Source organism: Lithobates pipiens, unplaced genomic scaffold, assembly GCF_037356315.1.
Source record: "Lithobates pipiens isolate NorthernLeopardFrog02 unplaced genomic scaffold, aLitPip1_a1.2 Scaffold_22, whole genome shotgun sequence".
Classification (NCBI taxonomy): Eukaryota; Metazoa; Chordata; class Amphibia; order Anura; family Ranidae; genus Lithobates; species Lithobates pipiens.
The window spans coordinates 220202936-220208935 of record NW_027507784.1 but is presented as its reverse complement, the minus strand read 5'-3'; positions in this window follow the sequence as shown (position 1 = coordinate 220208935).

Genomic DNA, 6000 nt, shown 5'->3' with positions numbered 1-6000 from the left:
AAAGTCCACTCCTCCCATAAACAAATTGTAATCATAGATGCAGGCTGGTTTCTGGATTGGGCCGTTTCTTCTGGAGACTTCTATGTAGGTGTCATTATGTATTGTCGTCAGCATGTGGACGTTTCGTTTGTCCCTCCACTTGACAGCCAATAGCTCCTGGTTCCGCAAAGATGCTGTCTCCCCTCGTTGTAGCCTTTCATTGACTAGTTTTTGCGGGAAGCCCTTTCTATTGGCCCTCACTGTACCACATGCTGGGGTGTCTCTCCGGTGAAGATTGCGGAAGAGGGGCAAGCTCGTATAAAAATTATCCACATAAAGATGGTATCCCTTTCCAAAGAGTGGATAGACAAGCTGCCAGACCACTCTTTCGCTGGCTCCAATGTAGTCTGGGCATTCAGGGGGGTGCAGTTGGGAGTCCTTTCCTTCGTACACCAGATAGGAGTAGATGTACCCCGTGGCTCGTTCGCAAAGTTTGTACATTTTAACCCCATATCGGGCCCTTTTGCTGGGGATAAACTGTTTGATGCCAAGCCTGCCTGAGAATTTTACAAGGGACTCATCCACGGAAATGTTCTGATCGGGGGTATATAATTGGGGAAATTTTTCAGAGAAATAATTTAGGAGTGGCCGAATTTTAAATAATTTGTCAAAAGCTGGGTCATTTCGGGGAAGGCACTGGGTGTTGTCATTGTAGTGGAGGAACCGCAAAATCATTAGGTATCGTGATCTTGGCATAAGGAATGAGAAGAGTGGCATGTGGTGGACAGGTTTGGTAGACCAATAGGAGTACAATTGTTTTTTTTTTGAAAGTCCCATTGAAAAAGTTAGGCCTAAGAAAATTTTGAATTCCTCTACGGTTAGTTCTCTCCACTGAAAGGGACGGGCATAACTAGAGCCAGGGTTGCTTACTATGTGCTGCTGTGCGTAGAGGTTGCACTGGGCCACAATGGATGATAGTAAGTCTTCGGTGAAAGCCAAATGAAAAAAATCTAGCATTGAAAAATCATCAGTGTTCACCTGGACACCTGGCTGGGCGGTGAAGGGGGGGATATTTGCTTCTCCGGAATTAGAGGGCAGCCACAGGGGGTGTTGAAGGGCATAGGGAAGGCTGGCATGGCCCCTATTCGAGGTGGACGGCACTGCTCTCGGGGTGGGCGGCACTGCTCTCGGGGTGGGCGGCACTGCTCTCGGGGTGGGCGGCACTGCTCTCGGGGTGGGCGGCACTGCTCTTGAGGTTGACGGCACTGCTCTTGAGGTTGACGGCACTGCTCTCGAGGTGGACGGCTCTGCTCTGCCGTCCATGGTAGTAGGCTGCGGCTCCACACCAGAACGCCTTCTTTTCACTGGCACACATTCCTCTTCTGATTCTGTATCAGACCCGCTGCTTGTAACGGGTTCATAGGCCGAATCCGTATCAGACTGAGACTCAGAGAGCTCCCCGCTGCTCTCGCTGGTCATACTTAGAAGCTTGTAGGCTTCCTCACTAGTAAAATATTTTTTTGCCATTCTTGTGGCTGGTGAGGCTGCACTGCAGAGCACTGTCGTGGCACAGGCGGCACAGGTGGGCACTGATGGACACAGGCGGCACAGGTGGGCACTGATGGGCACAGGTGGGCACTGATGGACACAGGCGCCACTGATGGACACAGGCGGCACTGATGGACACAGGCGGCACTGATGGGGCACTGCAGTGGCACAGGTGGCACTGATGGGCGCAGGTGGCACTGATGGGCGCAGGTGGCACTGATGGGCACAGGTGGCACTGATGGGCACTATAGTGACTTTGGTGGCACTGGTGTGGCTCTGGTGGCACTGATTAGCACACAGATGGCACTGGTGGGCACAGGCGGCACTGGTGGGCACAGGCGGCACTGGTGGGCACAGACGGCACTGATGTGGCACTGCAGTGGCGCAGATGAGCACTGATGGGCACAGATGGCACTGATGGTCACAGGTGGCACTGATGGGCACAGGTGGCACTGATGGGCACAGGTGGCACTGATGGGCACAGGTGGCACTGGTGTGGCACTGGTGTGGCACTGGTATGCACTGGTATGCACTGGGGTGGCACTGGGGTGGCTCTGCTGGCACAGAGGTGGCACAGAGGTGGCACAGAGGTGGCACAGGTGGCACAGGTGGCACAGATGTGGCACAGGTGATAGATGGCACTGGTCTGGCACTGGTCTGGCACTGTTGTGGCACTGTTGTGGCACTATTTGGGCACTGCTGGGCACTGCTGGGCACTCACGGTTACTTTTTATTTTCACTGGAATGTTCTCCTCTCCTCTCACGCTGCATCGGTGTGAGGAGAGGAGACTGATGACCTCAGCTTGACCCGGCAAGCCGAATTGTTTACATTTGTGATCGCTCCGTCATTGGACGGAGCGATCACTTGGTAAAGGACCGCTGCCATTGGTCCTTTACCGCGATCCGTGTTGCGCCGGGTCCCGTGAACTCGGCGAGCACGGATGTTCCGGCGTGCGCGCCCCAGGGGGCGTGCACGAACGATTCTCCGGGAGGCCGTTAATTAACGGCCTCTCAGAGATAGCAAACCGACCTATAGCCGTTAATCGGCTATAGGCCGGTTATTAAGTGGTTAAAGTGCCGACGTATATGTACAGGAGTCGTTCGGTAAGTGGTTAATAACCTCTCAATGGATTTCACCTAATCCTTCTACCCTTGGGGACTGGGTAAAATAAATGGATAAACATGTACTATTGAGAAATATACTTATCTTCAACATAAGGCATCTTGGAAATTTCATGTTATGTATGTTTGTTTTTTTTTTTTTTGTCTTTATGAGTGATCGATTCCTCCTATACGAAATACTTGATTTGGGCAAGGGGTAAAACATAAATTATTATTGATTGTATGAGTAAGGTGGTTGCTCTTTAACCACTTGCCGACCGCGTCCTAGCCGAAAGACGACTACAGCGCGGTCGTGTTTTCCTGGGTTGACGTCCATGGACATCCTCACAGAATGTTGCTCTCGTGCGCCCCCACAAACATCCATGACCGATGGGTTCAGAGGACCCGGCGCATCACGGATCGTGGGAAACAGCCGCTGGTAGCAGCCGTTTACCATGTGATTGCTCCGTCAAATGACGGAGCGAACACATGTAAACAAACCAGCGCCATGTCATGACATCGGTTCCTCCCTCCCCTCTCTGTACCGATCGTTACAATGAGAGGCGGAGAGATGACAGCAGCACTGTGGGCTGGATGTGTAGTGCCCACTAGTGCTGCCACGACGAGTTGACTTAATCGATTATGTCGACTACAAAAAATAAGTTGACGTGCGTGCAGGGCATCAATGCATCACACTGCTCCATGTCTCCCGCTCTCCTCCGTGCTGCCGTCCCCCTCTCTTCTCCCTCTCCATGCACCTGTCCCCCTCCGTGCCGCCATCCCCCTCTCTTCTCCCCCTGCATGCTGCCGTCCCCCTCTCTTCTCCCCCTTCGTGCATCTGTCCCCCTCCGTGCTGCCGCCCCCTCTCTTCTCCCCCTCCGTGCATCTGTCCCCCTCTCTCTTCTCTGTGTCCCCCTCTGTGCATCTATCCCCCTCTCTCTTCTCTGTGTCCCCCTCCGTGCATCTGTCCCCCTCCGTGCTGCCGCCCCCTCTCTCTTCTGTGTCCCCCTCCGTGCTGCCACCCCCCCCCCCTCGGTATCTCAGGATGGAGAGCGGAGGTAGAAGCCGGTAAACCCGGCTCTTTCGTTTTCAGAATGGACAGAGTCAGTAACCACTGACTCTGTCCATTCACATAACTGAAACATTGTAACAGCCTATGATTACGATGTCTCAGTTAATGAATGGAGAGAAGCCGCTGTCTTCTCTCCATTCATTATCAGTGCAGCAAAGGCTGCAGCAGAGGCTGCAGAGAAAGGGACTGGGAAATCTCTGTCCCCAGTCCCTTTCCCTGTCTCAAATGGGAGATGTCAGTGGTCTGTTAAGACCCCCGATATCTCACCATAGCCCCCCAACAGGGCTGATAAAAAATTGCAATAAATAAAAAAAACAAAAAAACACCCTCCCCCTTAAAAAAGAAAGCATTTTAAAAAATAAATCATACACATGCATGAACTTCTGAACAGAAAATAAAAAGCTAAGATAAAATAAATATATATATATATATATTCTTTTATCTTACCTTTTTTTTTATGTATCTTATCATTGTTTGTAAAGTTATCCAAAGGATTAATTAGCTAATCAAAAAAACAAAACAAAAAAACACTAGATTAATTTTAAAAAAATCGTCTAGTCGATGACTAATCTAAAAAATAATTGATAGATTAGTCGACAGACAAACTAATCGTTAGTTGCAGCTCTCGTGCCCACAGCGCTGCTCAGTGCCAATACTCTCCCCACTCTGTAAATAAATTTTGACAGAAACATAGAATTATTATAAATTTTTTTCCCGAATTTTCAGTCTTTGAGTTATAGCGCAAAAAATAAAAAACCCAGCGGGGATTAAATACCACCAAAAGAAAGCTCTATTTGTGTGAAAAAAGGACAAACATTTCATATTGGTACAGTGTTGCATGACTGAGTAATTGTCATTCAAAGTGTGAGAGCACTGAAAGCTGAAAATTGGTCTGGTTAGGAAGGGGGTTTAAGTGCCCCGTGGTCAAGTGGTTAAACTTTAAAAAATAAAATCAGATTTAAAAAACAAAAAAATTGTATATACCTGGATAAAAAACTGTAAAGGAGGGGAGGGGGGGGGGGGGGGGTAAGGGCAAATGGGACTTTATATGAAACACAACACTTGGGTAGGTTGAATCACTCTATTATAGCAAATATATTAACACAATTGAGCATAATTCAATAGATAACATGATGAGGTAAAAACATAGATAATACAGATAAACATGACTAATGCATCATATAGTAAAATAGTAAACATTATGGCACATGGTACATGGTATGTCTGCAGTATACTCAAAATTGTGTAAAAACATGATAGATAAATATTTAATTGGGGATTCAAACCAGTCAAACCCATGGTAACCGCATGATTGCTGTGGCATAGCATCAAATATAAAGCTCAATGCGTTTTGTGGGTTGTCTCCACTCATCAGGAGCAGCTATACATATGGGGTACCTATAATAAGTTGTAAATTAAATTAACAATCAATGATAATTGACTAAAAAATAGGGAGAGAGGGAGCAACAAACTATGTTCCTAGCACTCTAATCTATGAGTATAATTAACAAGAATGTAGATAATGATGATGAAGGTGAGAGGTGTGTGGGAGTGTTTCTTGCTGCTCCTGATGAGTGGAGACAACCCACAAAACGCGTTGAGCTTTATATTTGATGCTATGCCACAGCAATCATGCGGTTACCATGGGTTTGACTGGTTTGAGTCCCCAATTAAATATTTATCTATCATGTTTTTACACAATTTTGAGTATACTGCTGATATACCATGTGCAATAATGTTTACTATTTTACTATATGATGCATTAGTAATGTTTATCTGTATTCTGTATTATCTATGTTTTTACCTCATCATGTTATCTATTGAATTATGCATAATTGTGTTATTAATAAATATTTTTACTATAATAATTGAGTGATTCAACCTACCCAAGTGTTCTGTTTCATATAAAGTCACATTTGCCCTTATTCCCCCCCCCCCCCCCCTTTCCCCTCCTTTACAAACCACTAGGGATGGAGATCTGTGTACTGGATAGTCATGGTCTCATATAAAGTCCCAACTGCTCGTCTTTTTATAATTGGATAGAAAACTGGTTATAAGGGCACATCCAAAGGATAGTGATAAATAGTGTGTACTCAGAATGGTCTGGAGTTGTGAGTGGGTACGCCAAGGCTCTGCTCTGGGACCAATTCTGTCTGATGTATTCATAAATGATTTAAAGGTTGGTATAATTGGTTCAAACGCAGTGTCTGCTGATGATAAAAAGCTAAACAGGGTAATAACTTCAAAGCTGGAAATAGAACTTTACAAGAAGACCTCAATAAAATAAAGGGATCAGCAAC